Source organism: Sapajus apella, unplaced genomic scaffold (genome assembly GCF_009761245.1).
Source record: "Sapajus apella isolate SASKATOON/1434 unplaced genomic scaffold, GSC_monkey_1.0 scaffold63, whole genome shotgun sequence".
Taxonomy (NCBI): Eukaryota; Metazoa; Chordata; class Mammalia; order Primates; family Cebidae; genus Sapajus; species Sapajus apella.
The window spans coordinates 5,668,168-5,679,129 of record NW_022437003.1 but is presented as its reverse complement, the minus strand read 5'-3'; the positions used below and the strand labels follow the sequence as shown (position 1 = coordinate 5,679,129).

At 39.7% G+C, this 10,962-nt stretch overlaps 1 long non-coding RNA gene across 3 annotated transcripts in view; it reads right to left on the bottom strand.

Annotated features, from left to right (window-relative positions):
• Positions 1–254: 254 nt before the first annotated feature.
• Positions 255–10,962, bottom strand: part of LOC116529739 — a 328,070-nt gene continuing 317,362 nt past the window's right edge. For all 3 annotated transcript variants that reach the window (XR_004259643.1, XR_004259642.1, XR_004259644.1), the window contains one exon: positions 255–1,774. This is a non-coding gene — a long non-coding RNA (uncharacterized LOC116529739). The remainder of the gene's footprint in view (positions 1,775–10,962) is intronic.

Genomic DNA, 10,962 nt, shown 5'->3' with positions numbered 1-10,962 from the left:
TATTGTACTTTAGGTTCTGGGGTACGTGTGCCGATCATGCAGGATCGTTGCATAGGTACACACATGACAATGTGGTTTGCTGCCTTCATCCCCCCGTCACCTACATCTGGCATTTCTCCCCATGTTATCCCTTCCCACCCTCCCCACCTCCCCGCTGTCCCTCCCTTGCCCCTCTCCAAAAGACCCCAGTGTGAGATGCTCCTCTCCCTGTGTCCATGTGTTCCCATAGCACTTGCCCTGGAAGTCCTCTCAGAATATGAATTTACTTAGAGATTTAAGGTATCCTGTGGCTTCTTCATCTAGGAAATTATAGCTATTAGCAGAATCTGTAAATTTGTATAACTGGTTCAACATAGGCTTGCCAGATCAACCAATGAGTTGAACTAACTTCGAAAATCTTTCGTCCTTCTGTAAACACAATTTCACTCTGAGAAATTTTAATCTCAGCCTAGCCATTGTAAGAACAAATCAAAACACAAGGCAATGATACCGACCACCAAGACTGGCACATAGAAAATGTAATCCCAACCTACCCCATATCCCAAGTGATTACTAGGCCCATGGTTTCAAAAGTAACAAGACAATCATTTGATTAACTCCAAATGCAGAAAGTGAAAAATGAAGTGCACAAAAACTGGAGAAATACCTGATGCTGTGCTCATCCTAGATACAAGTTGTTTTGGAGACAGAGAAACACAAGGTCATAAACGGAGAAGCAGCTGTGGAAATTAGTCTAATCACACAAACACAGGGCCTAAAACAAATTTGGAAAATCTTGAAGGACTTAGAGAAAGTCCAGATATAAATAAATATGAAAAACAGTACTCCTGACCGATCTGGCTATCGGATGCACAACTGCCTGCCACTAGATAGGGCAGGGCTGGCAACAAATACTGCCAGCCAGGAGATGAGTTTTTCACCTCTCTGCAAGGCTGAATAGAAGGAATTTAATTTGCCTGCTTGGCTCTCATGCAATGCCAGGTAACCTTAGAATAAAGAGGGCTTTGAGGAAGAAAGCCAGACTTCCCTAACACATTGCCGCAATCATATCCTCCTCTTGTCAGATGCCTACAGACACAGCGACCGGCTTGTCCCAGACTGCTCATTGCTATCAGTCAGATCCATGAGGCTGTGTCTCCCACAGAGAAGGATGGGAGATGCAAAGGCTCCAACTGCTCTCACTGTGAAAACTCCACGGTGAAATTCCATCAGACAGAAGCCAGCTCTCTGCTGAGTGAATTGGGCCTTTTATCAGTCAGATTTGTATACATTATAGAAAGAGCCAAAGAAGGGAGTTACTGTACACTTTGTGTATTTTTAGTTCCCTAGGATTAGTTGCTATTGGACTGAACGTTTGCGGAAGAGAAGAAAAAATGCAACTTCAGTCCTCTGTGTATCTTGGTGGCTTCCTGAGGGCTCCAAGTTTTTCTGGACTTGCCTGTTTGCTTTTCTGATATACCATGGTGCATTCTTCAGCACAAAGAGCATATTATCTATTTCATGTTCCAAATTTTACCTCTATTTCATTTGTTTTTCAAACAATTTACTAATGAGGGCCACGGTGTGTGTGTGTGTGCATGTGCGTGCACATGTGTGTGAATACAGGCAGGCACAAAACATTTCATTCATCTGATTTTAGCTTTGAGCCTAACTCATCCTACTCACCCAAAGCAGCACAATAAAAACATTTCTGTTGGCAGAATCAGCAGGGAAACCTTTGCAGTCCTCTTACTTTCTTCATTGACTTTAGTTATTGCAGAAGCAGTTCCTTGTGCTAAAGTGAAAACAAAAACAAAAAAAAAAGACAAAATAAGTAGGCTGTGTGGATGTAGAGATAGCATTGCTGTCATTAGATTTACAATGAAAAAAACCTGACATTGTTGACTTGGTCTTTTACAGAGTTTTGTAAATAGAAACAATTCCTCTACCATTTTATTCACTGGCATAATTTTTCGGTCATTCTTATTTCCTCCTCTCAACTTCCTTTCAATTATCTAAGGTTTCAGTTATTCAACAAATATTTATCGAGCACCTATTATGTGGTAGGCATGTACTTAGTATTGAGAATGGGATTGGACAAGCATGGCCCTTGTCCTCCTAGACCTACAGGATATTCCATTAAAAATATAATACAGGGTATATATCCAAAGGATTATAAATCGTTCTACTATAAGAACACATGCACACGAATGTTCATTGCAGCACTGTTCACAATAGCAAAGACCTGGAACCAACCCAAATGCCCATCGATGATAGACTGGACAGGGAAAATGTGGCACATATACACCATGGAATATTATGCAGCCATCAAAAACGATAAGTTTGTGTCCTTTGTAGGGACATGGATGAACCTGGAAACCATCAGTCTCAGCAAACTGACACAAGAACAGAAAATCAAACATCACATGTTCTCACTCATAGGCGGGTGTTGCTCTTATCGTCCACCTACGATAGATGCCCAAGTTTTGGAGGTTAAGTTACTGGACAATTAATCATAAATGCTCAAGAAGTAGTCGGCGTGGTGGCTCACGCCTGTAATCCCTCCTTTGGGAGGTGAGTGGACCATCTGAGGTCGCGAATTGGAGACCAGGCTGGCCAACACGGCAAAACACTGTCTCTACTGAAAATACCAAAAAAAAAAAAATAGCTGGGCATGGTAGTGGACACCTGTAATCCCAGCTAGTTGGGAGTTCTGAGGCAGGAGAATTGCTTAAACCCAGGAGGCAGAGGTTGCAGTGAGCCGTGATTGCGCCAATGCACTCCAGCCTGGGTGACAGAGCGAGGCTCTGTCTCAAAAATAAACAAACAAAATGATTCAAGTGATTACTGCCCTGATATGTATTTCACGAACATTTACTGAGCCAATTTCTTACAGATGGACCAAATGAAATTTAAAGGTTTCACTGACCTATCACTTATGAGCTCTTTGACAGCCATCATGTTGTTAAAAGATAAATGAAAAACAGCCTATACATGACTGTTACATCATATCTAACAACTCTTACGTAGAAGACAATATATTGAATATGGAACTTAGACTTATGAGAACTCGATTAAGATGAAGATTTTCTGTCTTAACTCTTATGTGACCTTGTTTGAGCTACTTATGCATTTGGGTCTTTTACATTTTTTTCGATCTAGAAAACAGGGAGAATAATACTATGTTCCTGGGTCATTGGAAGGATTAAATTAAATAGTGTAGGTTAAAGAGCCTATCGGAGTCTGTGCCACACAGTAAACACTCAATAAATCATTGTGCTGCTTTGATATAATTATAACCCTTAGGAATAGAATTTCTTTGCATGCATCCATTAAGAAAAATATAGTGAGTTATTAGAGTTTAAGAGGTAATTTCTTAAAAAAGATTATCATTATATTTATTTTTACCTCTCTTCTATTCATCTTCTCAACATTAGCCAACATTACTACCAGTGACATAGGACTCTTTTCATTAAATAGGATTTATACCCTATACATTTACAGGGAATCTTTAATAAGGTTCCGTCAGGTTCCAGGAATTTTGTTTATGTGGTGTGTATATGTGCTCATCTATGCACAAGTAATCAGCGTGTTCAAAGTAGAATCAAGTTAACTTACCTCCAAGAGTTCCCCCACTACCGCCCCACCAAATTAATACTGTCACTCTTTCTAGAACCTGACCAGTAAAGAATTTGGGCTTTAAGTAGAGATGTGTCTGTGTGGATTATTTCTACATCAGAAAACAAATAACCATTGTTTGCTTTAACCAGTGCACTTTTAGTCAACCCACAAAATAGACTTTGTACTTTTTTAAATTTATAAAGCAAAATTCACATCAACTAAATTGGATTTGGCATTATTTTAAGAGGAAACGTTATTCATTACATTCAGTTCTCTAATAATCTTCTTCTTGGCTTGGAAAGGTGAACATGAGGTTATCATGCAGGTTCATGGAAAGAAAAATGATGGTCTCGGGGGAAAGGGGAGTTTAGACATCTCCAAAGTAATGGTCAGGGGTGTTGTTCATGAGCTTCTCTATCCAGTGCTGCCAAGAGTACATTTCATTCTAACCATAGACCATGGCAGCTATTCAAGAAGTAAATTCCATGAATTGTGAAAGTTTTTTACATATTTATTATAAGATATTTGCAATTGTTTCTTGACACACTTGAGTGTTAAATATTTGGCTATACATTTTACATATGTAACCCCAAATAACTCAATGAAATACCCTCATTTTACAGAAGGTGAAACTGAGGTTTAGTGAATTTGAGAAATTCTCCAGAGTATACTTGGACCTGGAAAAATCAGGACTAAAACCAAGCATGTCAAGCACCAAAGGTGGTACTTTTACCCAAAACAACACTCTGTCTCCTATTCTGCCATTCACCCTCCAGCTCTAGAACTGCTCTTCATTTACAACAGAGAAATTTCCATGTCCATGTTTCTACACTGGTGTTCTTGCTGTGATTGGTACCATCTTTGTTGCAAATGCAATCATTCCTCGATAATACCATATTTAAAAGAACCATTGAATAAGTACAATTTTAATTACCCAATGTATCAGCAAAGGACAGAGGTGGTAAAATGTAACTTTCTTCATTTACAACTGAGAACATAGAGAAGTGAGTTTGCCTGCAGGGCTTACCGTGGAAGAGAAAAGAGAACTTAGAAACCAGTTACTTAAATATTAGATCCACAAGCAGAGGTTTCCTAAACATCCTGACCTTACAGCTATCCTCATGCAGTAGTTTATCACCAAAAAATACATTAATACACATGCGTGCAAATGGAAATGATACCTCCTACTAATTATCTTTCTAGAAATGACAGTGGGCTTTAGTTTAGACAATAAGTACTTTCAGGATACAGACATCTTTTAAATATATAGCATGATTTTTCTATTTAAATTAATGATCTGGGAGGAAAAAAATCAATAATGATACTAGCTATTAAAAATAAATCTGTATTTTTCACATTCGACTATTCTAAATAAACCGTTTGTAGTAGGGTTGGCAAACATGCTCATACTCAATTTCATTCTGTGCAAGCATGGCACATGTGAGGGACTCACGGTTTGTTTGTTGATGTTGGCTGAGTTAAAGCTTCCATTGCTATCTGAACATGTGAAAGTTTTCAAACCCGCTAACGTGGAGTTTGCACCTGACAGAAGGGAAAAACATTTTAACAAGCTTTATTGCATCTGTTGAGAGAAAATGAAATGAAGTTTGCAGTGATATTTGCTTTCTTACAGTGCCGGTGAGAAAGCTGTGGAAAGATAAACATAGAAAAAAAAAAAGAGAGAGAGAGAGAGAACTCACTCAAATTATGCTTTTCTTTCTCATTTCTTGTTTTTCGGACTCCCACCTATTTTTCTCTATAATTTTCTGCCCAGGCTGAAAAGTATAAAATCCTTTTACATCTCTATATGCCAATTTCCACAGCTTCTGCTTCTTGCTAGCTGGCAAGTAAAACGTGGTCCAGCCAGAAGACTGCACGCTGGTTGCTATGTCCTGCACGCCAGAAAATCCCAAGGAAAGGGGCAGAACTCTTTTCAAATGGCCACGAAAAGCGCTATACTGGAGAAAGAGAGGGGCTGTATCTTACGGTTTTTTAAGCTGGGCATCTTTGAATCAAAATAATTTCCTAACCCTTTTACTAGCTTACTATATCCTGCCCGCTTCCAAAAAATATACATAAAATTTGCTTTCTGGATTCAACATGTAGGTCACTTCATTCAAGCTTCTGCTCGAATGTCACCACCTCAGAACGGCCTTTGCAAAACACGCTATCTAAAATGTCACCCCACGCCATTGACACCTTCCATCCCATTTTCTCTGGCTTTATTTTGCTTGGTAACAATAATCACGACCTGACACTTTACGTCTTCGGTTCATTTATTTATTGTTTCTCTCTCCTTCCAGCAAGTAGGTACCATGAAAATAGACTGATTGACCACTGTACCCCAAATGCATTGAACAGGACCCCACATCTGATAAAGACTCAATATATATTTGAAGAATTAATTAGATACCTGTGAAAACAAGCTGAACCATATGGAGCTGGCAGCAAAATACTGACATGCTATTTTCTGAGGTCATTTGTTCTCACCTAATTCTGCCTGAAGAAAACCTTTTCAGAGAGGCAATCTTTAGTCCAAGTTTCTTCCACTTCTTTCTTCTGTTCTCTGTGTAGTCAGCCCAAAGGATATTTGAGTTCAATTTGCAGAGAAATGCCATAGATAGAAATGATAATGTCCCTTCAACTTAAAAGGGCCGAGCATGTTTTGAAAGTGTTTTATGAACTGGAAACCTTTCTATGAGATATTCCACTGTAGCCCCATAAAACCTGACACCCGGCTGGAATTTCATCCTGTTAAATTTGGCAGTGTTTCCTTCCTCAAGTAATGAGTTCAATTCATGTTTTCATTTAAGTTCATACCCAGATACAAATCAGTGTCGCTGCCACAGGCAACGATTTGCAGAATTCCCAGGCGCCAGGGCTGAGGGATGGCGGGTTCAGAAGAATGAATGCCAAATTCTCTTTCTCACTGGGGGCTGTGTAGCATTTACTGTCATAAGCCCGCCTCATGCCAGGTCCCATGGAGGCAGTTGGCTAAGTGGGCTTCCGGCTTCTATCTCAACACAAGCTCCTCTCCTAAAGCCTCTCTGGATTTCCTGTGGTAATCCCTCTTTGTGTCCCTCTGAGAAAGAAACAATCATCGTTCAGGTTTTTTTCTTTCTTTCTTTTTTTTTCCAAGAAGAGAGTTCAAGAGCACAAGTGGTTTTAGTTAGGGATTCAATAAACACTTCGGCAAGAATGAGGGTAAGCTGTGTAGAAAAGACCTCACGGTTCTTCCAGTTGTATTAATAGTTTAAGAGGGATATTTTCCCATGAGGAAAATAGGGCATGTCCGTACTATGAGAGACCGCCTCTGTCCTTTGCTGATACATCACGTAATTAAAATCTTATACGTACTCAATGGCTCTTTTAAACATGGTATTATCAAGGAATGATTGCTTTTGCAACGAAGATGGTAACAATGACAGCAACAGCACCAGCGTGGAAGTTCCTCTCCGCCTGTCAGGGAGTCTATCCTGGTTTGCAATGACGCTATGACTTCTTGCAAGCAAACACCTGGACACTGGGCAGGTAGTGCTGAGCTTCAGGACAATGCTAGCACATAAGTCTTCATTAAGAACACTGCAGCTAGTGCCTCCGATCCCCAAGCCAAGCTCTCAGACTTCAAAGAGATCACACCTGTTTGGAGGAGAAAAAGCAGTCGAGCACAAGGTCTCAAAATAGCAAGAGGAGAGCAGTTTGAGGAAAGTAAAAAAAAAAAAAAACATAAACTGAAAAGTAAACTGTTTTGTCTTCTTTATATGCAAGAGATCTAGCTGATTCTCTCTCTCTCTCTCTCTCTCTCTCACACACACACACACTCACACACTCATATTTGAATGGCCCTTTTATCCAGCTGTAAATCTGTGGCTCTGAGCTTCCATAATCAGAGGTTTGAAGCCATTGTACTAAGAATCTCAAACCTCAGTATAAATAGTCCCACTGCTTTTCTTCATGCCAGGTGAGGCAGACACACCGAGCTGATGGCTGACAGACCCCTCTGAGAGATCTGTCTGTGGAACTCCCTTAGTAGATAGATAGCTATGCTATGCTGTGAGACTTATTTTCTTTGTGTACAAATTGGGATAATATTTAGATGCCTAGTGATGCTTTACAAGGCTTTCTTTATTAAAAAAAAAAAAAAGAAAAGATAGTTATTTGGCTGGGCATGGTGGTTCACACCTGTAATCCCAGCACTCTGGGAGGCTGAGGTGGGTGGATCAAGAGGTCAAGAGATCGAGACCATCCTGGCCAGCATGGCAAAACCCTATCTCTACAAAAAATACAAAAAAAATTAGTTGGGCGTGGTGATGTGTGCCTATAATCCCAGCTACTTGAGAGGCTGAGCCAGAGAATCCCTTGAACCTGGGAGGCGGAGGTTGCAGTAAGCCAAGATTGTGCCACTGCACTCCAGTCTGGCGACAGAGTAAGACTCCCTCTCCAAAAAAAAAAAAAAGAAAAGAAAAGAAAAAAAAAAGAAATAGTTATTTTTCTCCCTTTAAAGGCTTCTTCTAAACCCTAATTTGGTTCTACTACCTACAGTTCATTATGCTATAATTTGGCATAAAATTGCATGTCTTCCAAATTGTCCCATTAGAAGCTGAAATATAGGTATTCATTTAATATGATAGCTTTTATATCAATGTGATCTATTCATTAATCAACTAATGTGTTCATTCACCAATTATTTGTTGAACATCTACTAATTCCAGGAATTGCCATAGAAACTGGACACTGTGAGAAGGCATAATTAATACAAGTGCTTTCGTGTGTATTAAAAATATGAGGCTCAAATGGGAAACAGATACACACCGTACATCATGCAGGAGATGTCAATGTATAAAAGTTATTTCAGATTCTAAGGCATCTGGTCCAAGGCATATTCTCTACATTACAAGCAGATTCTATTTTGCTTATTCGAATAATTCTTGCTGTTTTGAATGGTTATATTTTAAGTTGTCATATCTCAACCCAACATGCAGGAAGTGGCCTTGCTTTTAAACACTGTGTTTAATCAGCTTTCATCTGGTGTGACATCAGTGTGCCTGTTGCAAGAAGCTGTTTTAAGTCCAAGAGCGAAAGCCATTGTCTCCATTATCTGTGTCCCACCTACAGATGAGCTGGATTTCACCGTGGGATGTTGAAAGGTAGTCGTTGACAACCCGAGGCTTTAGTTCTGAAGGATACGTTCAGACAGCTGCAGAAATGGAAAATAATTAATCGCCCTATAAAGAGGTACCACAGAGACCAGAATGTTCTTCTGAAACCAACGGGAAGCAGGGCCTGCTGGACTGTTTAAGATATGTAGCCACTGATTTCTTGAAAGAAGATGAGAGGAGAGAGGGAAGGTTAGGACGGAACCAGCAAGAGCCGCGAGAGGAAGCAGCAGAAGAGAAAACGGCCGATGCCAAGTTGTCAGCAGAGAAGGAGTGTGACGCTCTTACGGAGCTGGAAGAGGTCAATAAATCACCATCCTTATCTTGCAAACAGAGCCTGTGACTTCAAAAATTAGCTCATTTATTCTGCACAATTAAATTTATTGAAGTGTGACAGAAAAAGTTTAGCAGGCAGTGAAGCAGAAAGCCAGCAACAGCCGAGGCGAGCATCTGAGTGAATGACACAATTAGCTGATTTTCATTTTATTTATCAATATAATTATTGAATTGTATTTATCCTTTTTCACAGATTTCTACAATTATTACTGCTCGGGCCTCTAGGGAAAGAATTAGTTCAAATTTTCAGTCTAAGTTAATGTGATTATGGGGCTGCTAATAAAAGGAAAGTTCTTTAAAGTGCTATACAATCTTGTATTCAATGTCACTCCCACCATCGGGCTTAGAAACCCAGTCCCTTTTCATGTGAATGCGGTAAATTGAATTTAAATTTGTACATGTATGGAATTCCCCCAGGTGGGAACTGAGCTGGGGCTGGCCAGTGCCCTCCTTTCTGGGACTGTAAAGGATTTGCCTTGTATTTAAAACTGGAGACCAGAGACCTGAACATTTTTTATTTATTCTTGTTTTTGGTTTTGAATATGATGAAAAAAGAAACCCTCAGGAACTTCCTAACCTTTATGAAGTTTGGAAGTGTAGAGGTGAGGGAACTGCTTGCTTTTTTGTTTTATCCGGGCTTTATCAGGACCCGGCATTCCGCTGGGTCCTTGTGAAAGCATGTCAGAAAGATGAAACAAACAAAAACTGTTAAGGTATTCACGTTCCAGAGGACAGATGGAGTGTAGCCTGCCACACAGTTTCCGGGAACCTAGTTTATCCCCATGAAGCAGCAGTGTAGGAACATACCAGCTGTATGGATCTGAATCGTCTTCCCCCAATACATCAAGACAATGGGTGCCAAAGCATACTGTTCCCGCAGGGTCGAAAAATAATCCATTTCCTAGAGAGGGGAGCTCAAGCTCATTCATCATCTCCAAGCCTTTCAGTTAAATGTTTTCTTGGTCTGAGAGATGGCCAGTTTCTCTGTTAAGGCGGAGTGAAGACAACTCAAGTTGAACTTCTAATAAACTCAAGAGAGTATATTAAGTTCCAAAGAAATCTGTTGAGCACTGATTTTCAAGCTCAGAATCTGTAAGGATCATGGAGTACATGTTAAAATGAAGATTCCCTAGGTCCTGCCTCCAGAGAGGAGTTTGGCTTACATTTTACAATGATTATTCTATTGGCTGTGGCTTGGGAACCAACCTCAAGAAATAGTGAAAGTGGTAGAGTAAATCATAAACTTGAACAGTGGCAGCTCTACCAAAGATAAACAGCACCACAATCCATAAAACTTGGGGAACTGCTGACTCACAGGTGAAGAAGAGAACACTAAATTCTGACCCTAATATTTGCAAACTAAAGCAAGGTTTATCGCTGCTACATATTTGGCATGATAATTTATCTAGTTATTATTAATGTGGGATAGTATTCACAGAAAGAGCTAGTATTTATTGTTACTATTATAACCCAAAATAATTCTTTTCTTTTTTAAAGTTTTATTTTAGGTTCAAAGGTACATATGAAGTTTTGCTACCTAGGTAAACTTGTGTCACAGGGGTTTCTTGTACAGATTATTTCAAAAGCTAGATATTAAGCCAGGTACCCAATAGTTATCTTTTCTGCCCCTCTCCTTTCTCCTGCCCCCCACCTTCAAGTAGATCCCAGTGCCTGCTATTCCCTTCTTTGTGTTCATGAGTTCTCATCATTTAGTTCTCACTTATAAGTGAGAACATGTGGCATTTGGTTTTCTGTTTTCTTTCTTTCTTTTTCTTCAACTTTCCCATTTTATCTGTCAGTAAGACCTGTCTGTTCTGCATCCAAAATATGTCTCAAATCTAGCTTAAGTCAAATCTAGTTTATGTCTAAT